The 14,623-nt window shown below is 51.6% G+C and overlaps 2 protein-coding genes across 4 annotated transcripts in view; one reads left to right on the top strand and one right to left on the bottom strand.

Annotated features, from left to right (window-relative positions):
* Nucleotides 1-14,623, top strand: part of TMEM120A (transmembrane protein 120A) — a 436,474-nt gene that overhangs the window by 337,697 nt on the left and 84,154 nt on the right. The window lies entirely within an intron of this gene.
* Nucleotides 1-14,623, bottom strand: part of HSPB1 (heat shock protein family B (small) member 1) — a 138,649-nt gene that overhangs the window by 115,428 nt on the left and 8,598 nt on the right. The window contains exon 1 of one of the 3 annotated variants that reach the window (XM_050783871.1): nt 13,162-13,165. The exons of 1 other annotated variant lie outside the window; for it this stretch is intronic. The gene's annotated coding sequence lies outside the window, so the exon portion shown is untranslated. Of the gene's footprint in view, nt 1-1,673; nt 1,678-13,161; nt 13,166-14,623 lie in introns of those variants that run through there. One more of the 3 variants, XM_050783863.1, reaches the window with a different exon arrangement.

Below are 14,623 nucleotides of genomic sequence, written 5' to 3'. Positions count from 1 at the left end.
GCCTGGGAGACACAGTGAGACTCTGTTTAAAAAAAAAAAAACACACATGGGCACCCATGCCTGTGCACCCATGCCTAATATACCTACCAATGCGTTGGACCCTGGCCCGCCAAACTATCCCCAAAAAACCCTGGCCTCCGAATTTTCGGGGAGATTGATTTGAGTCATAATTCTGTCTCCCACGTGGCATGGCTGGCCTCATGTCAATTACACTCTCTTTATTACAATGCTGTGGTCTCAGGGAATTGGTTTTATCTGTGCAGTGGGCAGGAAGAACCCATCGGGCAGCTACAACCCCCAGCCAGGCACGGTCCCAGAGTGAGCCCAGGGCAGCTATTGTCTATGGGATGGCCACCCTGTGCCAGGCGCCTCCTGGGCATGGATGTGGGGTGGGGAAAGGTAGCAAGCTGAGGCTGAGAGTAGAAGACCTGGCCTGCAGAGGTGGCTGCCCGAAGGAAAAGTACACCCACGCTGACTTGGAGCCCCAGCTACCCACAGACAGGAGGAGATGGACTGAAGTTTCCTTCATGAGGTCCCAGCCCGAGGCCCCATCTCTTCCACAAAGCCTTTCCTGACTGTCCAAGGGGCCCCAGACCCCAGAGAAGCCCAGGCTGCAGAAGTCTTTACTTTTTTTTTTTTTTTTTTTTTAGAGACAGGGTCTCGCTCTGTTACTTAGGCTGGAATGCAGTGGTGCGATCATAGCTCACTGCAGCCTCAACCTCCTAGGCTCAAGTGATCCTTCTGCATCAGCCTCCCTGGTAGCTGGGACCACAAGTGTGCTAATTTTTATTTTATTTTGTTTTATTGTATTGTATGTTTTTTTTAGTAGAGACGGGGGTCTCACTATGTTGCCCAGGCTGGTCTTGGACTCCTGAGCTCAAGCAATCCTTCTGTCTCAGCCTCCCAGAGTGCTGGGATGACAGGCGTGAGGCACCTCACCTGGCTGTAATTCATGTTTTGCTGTTTTGTTTTTGTTTTTTTGTTTTGAGACAGAGTCTTGCTCTGTCACCCAAGCTGCAGTGCAGTAGTGCGATCTCAGCTCACTGCAATGTCTGCCTCCCAGGTTCAAGTGATCCTCCTGCCTCAGCCTCCCAAGTAGCTGGAATTACAGGTGCCCATCACCATGCCTGGCTAATTTTTGTATTTTTAGTAGAGACAGGGTTTCACCATGTTGGCCAGTCAGCTCTCAAACTCCTGACCTCAAATGATCCACCCACCTCTGCCTCCCAAAGTGCAGGGATGACAGGTGTGAGCCACCATGCCTGGCCTGTAGTTCATATTTTATGTCCACATTCTCACTCCACTCCTCCTGCAGGGTTATTTACTTTATCCCTTTCTTTAAGTCTACTCATATTTGTACTAAGCCGTGTTCTAGGCAGCACCGCCCAGGATGTGGTAGGCTCAATGTGCTGGTTTTGAGCATTTCGGATACCCATATTTGCATACGTGAATTATTCATTATCCACAAAATGAACGTGTCTAAGTCATATTGGCACCCCTTGGAGATGCCTGGCTTCGCTCCCAGCACCAGGCCCTGCCCAGAGCTCCTGAGACAGTCTCACTCCCTCCCACAGCCAGGCTGATGACCACAGCCAGGTCAATGACTCTGCTCCCTTACCCAGGAGAAGCACTTTGGGGTAGGGTCTGCTGGGGCTCAGAGGATTTAGGTGCTGCCCCCCCATCACGTGCTTTGTGACCGCAGGCTAGGTCTTCTACTCTGAGTCTCAGCTTGCTAATTTCCCCCACCCCACATCCATGCCCAGTAGGCACCTGGCACAGGGTGGCCATCCCATAAAGACAGCAATAGCTGTCTTGGGCTTACTCTGGGACCGTGCCTGGCTGGGGACTGTAGTTGGTCGATGGGTTCTTCCTGCCCCACTCCGCAGACAAAACCAATTCCCTGGGACCATAGCATGACAATAAAGAAACAGCGTAGGCCGGACGCGGTGGCTCACAACTGTAATCCCAGCACTTTGGGAGGCCTAGGCGGGCGGATCGCCTGAGGTCAGGAGTTCAAGACCAGCCTGGCCAACTCGGCGAAACCCCATTTCTACTAAAACAAAATAAAACAAAAATTAGCCAGGCATGGTGGCGGGTGCCTGTAATTCCAGCTACTCAGGAGGCTGAGGCAGGAGAATGGCTTGAACCCAGGAGGTGGAGGTTGCAGTGAGCTGAGATCGTGCCATTGCACTCCAGCTTGGGGAACAACAGCGAAACTCCATCTCAAGAAAAAAAAGAGAAAGAGAAAGAGAAAGAGTGAAATTGACTTGAGGCTGGCCACGCCACGTGGGAGATGGAATTATTAGTCAAATCAATCTCCCCGCAAATTTGGAGGCCAGGGTTTCTTGAGGATAGTTTGGGGGGCCAGGAAGTGCACATCTGGATGGGGACACATAGCCAGTTGGTGGGTCTGGATGAAGCAATCAGTCGTTGGAAATGCAAAAACCTAGCCAGGCGCAGTAGCTTATGTAATTTGGGAGACTGAGGTGGGAGAATTGCTTGAGCCCAGGAGTTTTTGACCAGCCTGGGCAACATAGCGAGACCCCACCTCTACCAAAATTAGCTGGGCACGGTGGCACACACCTGTGTTCTCAGCTACTCAGAGGCTGAAGTGGGATGATTGCTTGAACCCAGGAGGTCAAGGCTGCAGTGAGCCACGATTGTGCCACTGCACTACAGCCCAGGCAACAGAATGAGACCCTGTCTTTAAAAAAAAAAAAAATGGCCGGGCACGGTGGCTCAAGCCTGTAATCCCAGCACTTTGGGAGGCTGAGACAGGCGGATCACAAGGTCAGGAGATCGAGACCGTCCTGGCTAACACGGTGAAACCCCGTCTCTACTAAAAAATACACACACAAAAAAAACTAGCTCGGTGAGGTGGTGGGCGCCTGTAGTCCCAGCTACTCAGGAGGCTGAGGCAGGAGAATGGTGTAAACCCGGGAGGCGGAGCTTGCAGTGAGCTGAGATCCGGCCACTGCACTCCAGCCTGGGTGACAGAGCCAGACTCCGTCTCAAAAAAAAAAACCAAACATTTATTAAAAAAAAAAAAAGGCAAGATGGGGGTTGGTTAGATCAGATCTCTTTCATTGTCATAATTTTCTCACTGTGGTAATTTTTTGCAAAGGCAGTTTCAGGGCAGCCCCTCTCTGCCTTCCCATGTGTAATGTGGGGTGAACAGCCTCCCTCAGAGGCCTCCCGGGACTCTGTGAGACGGCAGATGGAAGATTCCGGGTGATAAGATGCTCTGCGCGCAGGCATTTCCAGGGTTTGCTCTAGGGTTTGCAGCGGAAGCTGAGAGGGTCCCACTGCGCCCCTCTTTCCTGAGCCAGACATTTCAGCCGAGCTCAGCCCAGCCTGGGGTGTATCTGCCATCAGTCACCACTGTCAAAGCTTACAGTATCCAGCCCCCGACACATACACAACCACACACATGTCACTGCCCTCCCCCAACACAGAATCAGGCCCCAGCCTATGGAGGGAGCATTTTCAGTACCCCCAACCATGGCCCCAACCAGGCGACCTCCCTCCAGGGCTGCAGCGGTGTTAACCTAATTCCGGGCCTGCGGTGGGCCTGGCACACTGGCGCCGGCTCACAGCTCACAGCCGGCTGGGAGAATACAAACCAGAAGGAGCCCCGGGGCGGGGAGGGATTGGGGGAGCCAGCAGGACGCGGAGGAGTTATTTTTAGGCAGCAAGGTGGGGCTTGAGGTGGATCTGGTGGTTTAGGGAGGAGGGGGCTCCACACAGTGATGGGAGGCTCCAGTCAGAGGGACAGGATGGCGAGTGCGTAGCTTCTCCTTAGAGGTACGAGGCCAGCCTGGGGCTTCCAGGAAGGTGGGGAGGGGGCCGAGAACTGGAAAGGGATTGCCCTGGCTTTCTGCCAGAGCTGTCCCTGCTGGGCCTGGGAGAGACACAAAGCACACTCGGGGGTTTTTGGGACAAAGAGGCCAGCGGAGGGGGGGAGTGGGTGGGGGGGTGGTGAAATGGCTCTAAAGTGGGCAGAAGGTTTGGCATGGTGGCTCATACTTGAAATCCCAACACTTTGGGAGGCCAAGGCAGGAGGACCACTTGAGACCAGGAGTTTAAGACCAGCCTGGGGAACACAGCAAGACCCTATCTTGACAAAAAAATAAAATATGTTGCTGGGTATGGTGGCACATGCCTGCAATCCCAGCTACTTGGGAGGCTGAGGTGGGAGGATTGCTTGAGCCCAGGAGGTCGTGGCTGCAGTGAGCTATGACTGCACCCCTGCACTCTAGCCTGGGAGGCAGAGCAAGACCCTATTTCAAAAAAAAAAAAAAATCAAATATAACGATAGTGGGCAGCCCAGGTGCAGTGGGTCACGCCTGTAATCCCAGCACTTTGGGAGGCCAAGGAGGGCAGATCACGAGGTCAAGGGTTTGAAACCAGCCTGACCAACATGTTGAAACCCTGTCTCTACTAAAAATAAAAAATTAGCTGGGCGAGGTGGTGGGCGCCTGTAATCCCAGCCACTTGGGAGGCTGAGGCAGGAGAATTGTTAGAACCTGGGAGGTGGAGGTTGCAGTGAGCCGAGATCGCGCCACAGCACTCCAGCCTGGGCGACAGAGAGAGAGTCTGTCTCAAAATAAATAAATAAAGTAAATACCAAGGTGTCTGTGGGCTGTGTTCCTTCTGGAGGCTGTCTCAGAGAGCTCTTTTCCTTCCCTTTTCCAGCTCCTAGAGGCTGGCTGCATCCCTCAGCTCATGGTTCCCTCCTATATCTTCAGGGCTAGCAGTGCAACATCCTCAAATCTCTCTCTCTGTCTCTCTCTCTGTCTCTCTCTCTCTCTCTCTCTGACACACTCTCTCTCTCTCTCTGTCTCTCTCTCTCTGTCTCTCTCTCTCTCTGGCCTGCATCTGGGGTCACATCTCCTTCTCTGACTCTGACCCTCCTGCCCCTTCATAGGAGAACCTTTATGATTACATCAGACACACTGGGATTTGTAGAAGAACCTTCCCACCTCATTCCCACCTTAAATGACCACACAGGCTCGTGCCTGTGATCCCAACACTTTGGGATGCCGAAGCAGGAGGATTGCTTGAGCCTAGGAGTTCGAGACCAGCCTGAGTAACACAGTGAGACCCTGTCTCTACAAGACATTTTTAAAAAAATTAGCCAGGTGTGGTGGTGTGTGCCTGTAGTCCCAGCTACTCTGGAGGCTGAGGTGAGAGGACCACTTGAGGCCAGGAGTTCGAGGCTGCAGTGAGCTTTGATTGTACTGCTGCACTCCAGCCTGGTCAACAGATTGAGACCCTGTCTCTAGAAAACAAAGAAACAAACGAAACCAGGGTAATCATAAGGGATTGCTTCATTAAATGCCAAGACCCACACATAAGCCTGGGAGCCGTGTTAGAGCGCGGGGTTGACTTGATGACGTGCTTTTTATTTTTAAATTTTTTTTTTTTTTTTTTGAGACGGAGTCTCGCTCTGTTGCCCAGGCTGGAGTGCAGTGGCCAGATCTCAGCTCACTGCAAGCTCCGCCTCCTGGCTTTATGCCATTCTCTTGCCTTAGCCTCCCGAGTAGCTGGGACTACAGACGCCCGCCACCTCGCCCGGCTAGTTTTTTGTATTTTTTTTAGTAGAGACAGGATTTCACTGTGTTAGCCAGGATGGTCTTGATCTCCTGACCTCGTGATCCACCCGTCTCGGCCTCCCAAAGTGCTGGGATTACAGGCTTGAGCCACCATGCCCGGTCTTTATTTTTAAATTTTTAAAAAATATTTATTTATTTATTTATTTATTTATTATTATTTGAGACAGTCTTGCTCTGTCGCCCAGGCTGGAGTGCAGTGGCATGATCTTGGCTCACTGCAACCTCCACCTCCTGGGTTCAAGTGATTCTCCTGCCTCAGCTTCCCGAGTAGCTGGGATTACAGGCATGCGCCACCACGCCCTACTAATTTTTGTATTTTTAGTAGAAACAGGGTTTTGCCATGTTGGGCAGGCTGACCTCAAGTGATTCACCCTCCTTGGCCTCCCACAGTGCTGGGATTACAGGTGTGAGCCACCACGCCTGGTCCCTCTTCTCTTCTTATAAGGACACCAGTCACATTGGATTGGGGCCCATGCCACTCCAGCATGACCTCATCTTAAATAACAAATGACATCTGCAAAGACCCTGCTTCCAAATAAGGCCATAGTCTGAGGAATTGGGGGTTAGGACTTCAACATATGACTTTTTAGGGACAAAATTCAACCCATGCTACTAAATATATAGAGTAAACAGTTAAGAGCACACAATACACTTTCCAAAGGCAATTCCCATCTCCATTCTAGAAGTTTGTCGTTCAAGACCTTTTTCTATTCGTTGATTCATTTATTTATTTGAGACAGGATCTTGCTCAGTTGCCTAGGCCGGAGTGCAGTGGCTCGATCATAACTCCCTGAAGCCCCAACTCCTTGGCCCAAGTGATCCTCCCATCTTAGCCTCCTAAACAGCTGGGACTACAGGCACACACCACCACACCTGGCAAAATTTTTTTATTTTTTGTAGAGATGAGGTCTCACTATGTTGACCAGGCTGGTTTCGAACTCCTAGACTCAAGCAATCTTCCTGCCTTGGTCTCCCAAAGTACTGGGATTACAGGCATGAGCCACCGTGCCCAGCCTCTATGCATTTACATTCAACTGCAAATACATTTTACTCCCATAAATGGAATCCTATAATACACACCTGTTGAATAGGCTAGGAAGAGGCTTTGGAGGCAGATCAGCACTTTGTTTATTAGCTTTGGCCTTGAGGAGAGAATAGGGAATAGTGAACCCACTGGGAAACCACTCCAAAACCTGGCATTAGGACCCTCCCCTTGGGCCAAAGCTTGGTTGGGGAGGGGGCAGCTCTGTGGGTGTGTGCTGGGGGTCAGCACCTTATTCTCTGGCCCCTCGATCTCCAGCTCCTCTGCAGGAAGGATGCTAGTCTACTGTGTTTTGCTTTTGTATTTGTTTTTGGTTTTGTTTTCTGAGACAGAGTCTCGCTCTGTCGCCCAGGCTAGAGTGCAAAGGCGCAATCTCGGCTCACTGCAACCTCCATCTCCCAGGTTCAAGCAATTCTCCTGCCTCAGCCTCCTGAGTAGCTGGGACTACAGGTGCGTGCCACCACGCCCGGCTAATTTTTTTGTATTTTTAGTAGAGGCAGGGTTTCACCGTGTTAGCCAGGATGGTCTCGATCTCCTGACCTTGCGATCTGCCCGCCTCGGCCTCCCACAGTGCTGGGATTACAGGCATGAGCCACCGCACCTAGCCTACAGTGGCATTAAAATATTTACTTATTAGGCCCTTCGAGGTGGCTCATGCCTATAATCCTAGTACTTTGGGAGGCCGAGGAGGGTGGATCACCTGAGATCAGGAGTTCGAGGCCAACCTGGCCAACATGGTGAAACCCCGTCTCTACTAAAAATACAAAAAATAGCCGGGAGTGGTGACGCATCCCCGTAACCCCAGTCGCTCCAGAGGCCAAGGCAGGAGAATCGCTTGAACCCAGGAGGCAGTGGTTGCAGTGAGCCGAGATCGCACCACTGCACTCCAGCCTGCGTGACAGAGCAAGATCCCGTCTCAAATAAATAAATGAATCAACGAATAGAAGAAGGTATTGAAGGACGAACTTCTAGAATGGAGATGGGAATTGCCTTTGGAAAGTGTATTGAGTGCAAGGTGCTCTCAACTTTTTACTCCATATATTTAGTAGGAGGGGTTGAATTTTGTTCCTAAAAATTCATGTACTGAAGTCCTAAGCCCCAGTTTCTCAGAATATGGCCTTATTTGGAAAGAAGGCCTTTGCAGATGTCATTTATTGAGATGACTTTTCCATGGATGGGGTGGGGTGGGGGAGGCGCCCAGGGGGCACCAGGGGAGGGGCCACAGACTGGCACCACCACTGTTGATGAGTCAGTTGAGACGTTTCCTAATCTCACAACTATATCTGCTGTGCTGCCACACACCAGCCCCAGATCAGCCCACCTGGTCCTACCTCTCAGTGTCTTGTTCTGCCTGCCCCAGGGTGACCCCCTTAGACTTTGTGAGGAAAGTTAAGCAACTAGAAGAAAATGAAGAGGAGGAAAAGAACTCATTTCTGTCTGGCCAGCTCTGGCTGATGCAGGAAGTTTGCCACAAGTTGTGAGTCCGTGGGGGCCAGGGCGCAGGCAGTGGCGGGATGTGGGCGGCCTCAGCGAGGGAGGAAATTGAGGAATTCCATCTCAAGCCCTAGGAGATTAGGAAGTGGGATCCACAGAGGCAAGCACCAGGAGACCTAGGCCCAGTTCCCTGCAGGCTAGAGCCTGCCAGCGCCTGGATGGGGATTTTGATTTTTATTTTTGAAAGAGTTTTGCTCTGTCGCCAGGTCCAGTGCAGTGTCATGATCTTGGCTCACCGCAACCTCCACCTCTCAGGTTCAAGCGCTTCTCCTGCCTCAGCCTCCTGAGTAGCTGGGACTACAGGCACGCACCACCATGCCTGGCTTATTTTTTGTACTTTTAGTAGAGACAGAGTTTTGATCTCTGGACCTCGTGATCTGCCCGCCTTGGCCTCCCAAAGTGCTGGGATTATAGGCATAGGCCATGGTGCCCGGCCTCTGGATGGAGATTACTGCATCCATAGTGGCTGCAGGGCAGGCTCCAGCTCTCGCTCCTTGGCCCCAGCAGCTTCCTCTCACCCTGAGTTTGGAGTAATTAATCCCTATTCCCTGGGCATCTCAGGCAGGAATGTCCTGTCCCTGCTGTCCCCACAGGGCAGTGGAGCCAGGAGGGGGTCAAGGTTAACTCGTTAATGGAACTTTCCCTGCCAATTCATCTTGTGGGACACTGCCTTGCTCCTCTCTCTTGTTTTAAAATCTAAGACAGGATCTGGCTTTTTGGCCAGGCTGGAGTGCAGTGGTGTGATCATAACTCATTGCAGCTTCCATCTCCTGGGCTCAGGCAATCCTCCTGCCTCAGCCTCCCAAGTAGCTGGGTATATGGGTGACAAGCACCATCATCCCCGGCTAATTTTTAAATTTTTTGTAGAGACATGGGAGGTGGGGGGGGGAGGGGGGCGGTCTCACTGTGTTGCCCAGGCTGGTCTTGAACTGGTCTAAAGGGATCTTCCCACCTCGGCCTCCCAAATCGCTGGGATTACAGGCGTGACCCATCGTGCTTGGCCTCTGCCTTGCTTCTCTTGGGCAAGATTGACAGTGTCTGTACTTCCTGCACTGATACTGTGTCTCCGGTTTCCACCGCCCTCCTGGATCCACTCCCACCTCCCTTCTCGCTGTCTGAAGGCGGCTGTCCCTCCTGCCTAGAGGAGCGGAGACCAGACAGAGCCGGGAGCTGGATTTGGCTCTGGAATGCTAATAGGCACTCCGCCGACCGTGACCTCGCGGGGCTGGAGCAGGGCTGGTGCAGCCTCAGCCTCTGGCTCCCTCTGCAGGCAGCAGGCGGGAACTGCAGGGGAGCTGTGGCCTGCGGGGGACCAGGTCCTCCTCGTGGAGGTCAGGGTTGTTCTAGGTTAAGCTATTCATCCTGTCCGCGATCGCAGACGAGACTCGAGACTTGCTTTCCTTATAATTACCCAGCGTGGCTGGGCGGCCCCAGGACTTAACAGCAGCTTCGTTGCGGGATGGACTCTTCTGCTGTCTAATTACCTTCGCCCTGGGCGCCCCCTGCTCCCACACTCTGTTCTTTAAAGACTGATTCTCCACCTGATGGGTGGCTTGTGCCTGTAATCCCAGCACTTTGGGAGACCGATGTGGGAGGAATCCAGGAGTTGGAGACCAGCCTGAGGAACATAGAGAGACCCCGACTCTACAAAAAAAAAAAAAAAAAAAAAATTACAAAAACTAGCCAGATGTGGTGGCATATGCCCGTAGTCCCAGCTACTCAGGAGGCTGAGGCAGGAGGATCGCTTGGGCCTGGAAGGTGGAGGCTGCAGTGAGCTATGATTGTACCACCGCACTCTGGCCTGGGAAACAGAGGGAGACCTGGTCTCAAAAACAAAACAAAGGCCGGGCGCGGTGGCTCACGCCTGTAATCCCAGCACTTTGGGAGGCCGAGGTGGGCGGATCGCCTGCAGGAGTTCAAGACCAGCCTGGCCAGTATGGTGAAACCTCGTCTCTCCTAAAAACACAAATATTAGCCGGGCATGGTGGTGGGTGCTGGTAATCCCAGCTACTCGGGTGGCTAAGGCAGGAGAATTGCTCAAATCCGGGAGGAGGAGTGTAGAAAGTAAAATGTTTCCTCTTTGAAATTTCTCTTCTTGTTAAAGAATAAATCATAAGTGTTAGAAATAATTTCTTTTAAAGACTAGCTTCCTTCAAACCTCCTTGCTTTGTGCTAATAACTCTTTGTTAAGCCCTATCCTATGTAGCTGTTAGATATAAGAGAATAAGTACATTCTATGTCCTTGTACTTTAACCAACATATTTGTGCTACATATGCTCACAGGCACGTAGTACATTCTATGTTCTTGTACTTTAACCAAGATATCTGTGCTGGCTGTGCTTCCTTATTTGGAAATGTTATTACTTTGGAAATGTTATTACTTTTCTTTTCTTTTCTTTCTCTTTCTCTCTCTCTCTCTTTCCTTCTTTCTTTCAACAGAGTCTTGCTCTGTTGCCCAGGCTAGAGTGCAGTGGCACAATCTCAGCTCACTGCAACCTCTGTCTCCCAGGTTCAAGTGATTCTCCTGCCTCAGCCTCCCGAGTAGCTGGGACTACAGGTGCGTGCCATCATTCCTGGCTTATATTTTGTGGTTTTTTTTTTTTTTTTTTTTAGTAGAGATGGGGTTTCACCGTGTTAGCCAGGATGGTCTTGATCTCCTGACCTCGTGATCAGCCCACCTCAGCCTCCCAAAGTGCTGGGATTACAGACGTGAGCCTCTGCGCCCGCCAGGAAATGTTATTACTTTTCTAAGTCTTTTCATAAGCAACTTCCTCTTTTCTTTTGTTCTCCATTACTTTGACCTATTTAGAAAAGTTTTAAGTTAGCCATTCAGGTTCAGTTTAATTGTAAGGTCTAGCTCCAGCCAATGGAGACAAGACACAGTAGCAAGGAAAAGCTGCGTAAAGGATAAAAATTGCTTCCCTCCTTTATTCAGGTGTGCTCTCGCCATTGTTCCATCCGCAAGGAGCACCCTTTCTGCAGAAAGTAAGATTACCTTACTGAGAAAACTTCTTTGTCTAAATGCTGATTTTTCCTTGTGGTACTGGGGAACAAGCATTCTGTTTCTGAATAAACATTTTACTTATAACATGGAGGTTGTAGTGGGCCGAGGTCACACCACTGCGCTCCAGCCTGGGTGACAGAGTGAGACTCCATTTCAACAAAACAAAACCAAAAACAAAGACTGGTTCTTGGCTTCCCGTGGCAAAGGCCTTGGCCACCTCATTTTGGTCACTAACACCATACATGCAGCCACTAGTCTTTTGTTCCTCACCGAGGGGGACAGGAGTTCTGTGTGAGGAGGTGGCCCGAAGGATGGGAGGATGGATAATTGTAGCTTGGAGGCAGAGGCGTGGTGGGTTTCATCCACACTGACAACTGCCTGATGGACTTCTGGGTGGCAGAAATGGGGCTGGGAGATGCTGTTTTTCCTCCATGTCACTGTCATCTCCCCTCCTACTCACCACCACCCCATCTCTGGTCTCCAGCGTCCGAGTGGTCCCTGCCTTCACATTGCTCCTACTTCATGTGCACCTGCAGCTCAGACATTTCTGGGAATCTGACTAGAAAATGCAGAATCTGGACTGGGTGCCATGGCTCACGCCTGTAATCCCAGCACTTTGGGAGGCCGAGGCGGGAAGATCACTTGAGGTCAGGAGTTCGAGACCAGCTTGGCCGACATGGAGAAACTCCGTCTCTACTAAAAATACAAAAATTAGCTGGGTGTGGTGGTGGCGCGCATGTAGTCCCAGCTACTCGGGAGGCTGAGGCAGGAGAATTGCTTGAACCTGGGACACAGAGGTTGCAGTGAGTCGAGATTGTACCACTGCACTCCAGCCTGGGCGACAGAGCAAGACTCCGTCTCAAAAAAAAAAAAAAAAAAAAAAAAAATTAAAATTAAAAAGCAGAAGCTAGGTCCAGCAGCAGGCTCCAGGGTCAATGAGACTCCCCCACCAACCAGCCCTTGGTGGAGTGTGAGCAGCCTTGGCCGCTGTGTCACCATCCTGCTCAGCTCCTGGGACGCTCTGTTCCTGCCATCCACAAGCTCTTCGGCCTGTCTGCTCCGGCAGCTGCCTAAGACGCCCATCCTACCCTCCCTGCTGGTTGAAATCCTGCCCAGCCTGCAGAGCCAGAGCATATGCCATCTCCTCCTCCTCCTCCTCTTCCCTCCTCCTAGAGATCTTGATAGGGGCAGTCCTCTTTGACGCTCTGCCAAGACATGAAGTAACTCTCCCTCCTCTGGAGTCCCACAGTACTTCCTCTGCATTTTTCTTGGGGATTCTCAGTACCTGACTCATCTATAAGCCCTGGAAAGCAGGGGTAGGCCTACAGGGTGAATAGCCCAGGGACAGCTGGTATCTCCAGGCCCCTTCATCATCATCTGAAAGAATTTAGGATATTCTAGGTTCCAGGTCCTCCCTTTAGGATGCTAGAGCTGAACTTCTGAGATGGAGCCAGAAATGGGCCTCTTCCTTTTTTTTTTTTTTTTTTTTTTTTTTTTTGAGACGGTTCTCGCTGTGTCTCCCAGGCTGGAGTGCAGTGGCGCAATCACAGCTCACAGCAACCTCGAGCTCCTGGGCTCAAGCAGTCCTCCCACCCCAGTGGGAGTATCCTGAGCACTCTCTGGGGGGTTCTTAAGGGGTAGCCCTTGGTTTATATGGAGAGGTAGTGACCACCCTCAACCAAGACACAACCTGACCTAGTTTGAGTCCCAGGTCCTGTCAGGGTTGTTGCAAGGATCCCATAAAATGGTAAATGCACCCCAAATACAGCCAGCATAGTGCTCTGCACACAGAACCACCAGGAGGAAAGAGCGTTAAAGTACCTCGCTCAGAGTCCTGCTCTCTACAGCAGTGAAAACCGAAACCACCGAGTTATCCACCCTCAAGGTTATCCAGCTCTGAAAAGAATGGCAGGCACAGTGGCTCATGCCTGTTATCCCAGCACTTTGGGAGGCCGAGGCGGGAGGATTGATCAAGGCCGGGAGGACCGGCCTGGGAAACAGCAAGTCCCCCCATTCCCGTCCCCAATCTCTACAAAAAATGATAAAATTAGCTGGGTGTGGTGGCAGGCGCCCATAGTCCCAGCTACTGGGGAGGCTGAGGTGGGATTATCGCTTGAGCCCAGGGGTTGGAGGCTGCGGTGAGCCATGATCACATGACTGCACTCCAGCCTGGGCGACAGAGACCCTGTCTCTACAGAAAAATTTAGAAAAGTGACAAGGGCAAATACACAGTGAAAGGATGTAGGGGGGGCAGCTCCTCTCCAAAAACGGCCACCAAAGGGTCAGGTCTCCCGCAGCCACACCCTTGTGTGGTTCCTGCGCACGTCGGTGGGGGGCCTTATGACTTGCTCTAACCTAGAGAATGCAGTGCAAGCAAAGCTGGGCCAGTTCTCAGACCAAGCCTTAGAGCCTGGCAGCTTCTGCTTTTGCCTATGGGAACCGAGTCATCAAGGAACCTGTGGACCTCGCTATAGAGGCCCCATGAAGAAGGAGAGGCCCAAGACCTCGGGGAACAGGCCAGCTGTCCAGGCATCTCCCAAACCCCAGCCTCGCGTGCTCCAATCCAGCCAAGCCTCCAGGCTGCAGTGGGAGCTGTGGGCACAGAACCACCTAGCTGAGCACTGACAACCCCCAGGGTCAGGAGATATGAACAGAAATAGCCTAAAAGCCACCAGACTGGAGAGGGCTGGGATTGTTCAGTAGCAGATAACCTGAAGAGCAGGCTTCCTTCTCTCAACCTATGAAATATGCAAGAGAAGACAAATATTACCAGTGGTTCCTTTCCGCTTTATTTTTTAGCTGCTTTTTGGGTTTTACACAATGAACATGTATTACTTGTAGAAGAAAACAATGTGATCCTTTATGATAAAATCCATTTCAGCTTTAGCTTTTTTGAAAAAAAAAAAAGCTGTTGTGGGCAGATGAACATCCAAGTACTGGGCACACCTCTAGCCCTCCCTCTTCCACTGAAGGCCATTGCCTGTTGCTAGAAAGTTCCTTCCCAGGTATGCAGCTTTCAGTTTCCACTTCAGAGGCCGCAGCGTCTGGGGAATGGACTGCCCCCAACACTAAAGGGAGTCAAATCTCTTTAATTCCCCACTCCTCAGTGAGACGAAGTCCCTTCTTTAGGCCACTGATGGAAAACCTGGAACCCCCTTTTGATGGTGGCACGGCGTCCTCAGCCTTGACACAGCAGCTGGGGTTTGGGGTGTCCACGCGCACCCCCACCCTGGTGTCCCCACAGCTCTGGCCATCAGCTGTCTCTGCCACTGAACATCAGGGTTCGGTCAGAAGATGAAATCCCAAGGGGGACAGAGGTCAGCCGAGGAAGCTCAAAGAGAAAGGTGCTGTTTGCTTAGCCAGAAAACGGCTGCCCGGCGTTCACCGCTGAACTATGACCCTGTGGAGGTGAACCACCCCCGAGATGAATCAGGCCCGGGCGATGCAAGGGTGCCAACAGGAGGGACG

Source organism: Macaca thibetana, chromosome 3 (genome assembly GCF_024542745.1).
Source record: "Macaca thibetana thibetana isolate TM-01 chromosome 3, ASM2454274v1, whole genome shotgun sequence".
Classification (NCBI taxonomy): domain Eukaryota; kingdom Metazoa; phylum Chordata; class Mammalia; order Primates; family Cercopithecidae; genus Macaca; species Macaca thibetana.
Note: the sequence above shows the minus strand (reverse complement) of the source record. Positions and strands in the feature narration are given on the sequence as shown.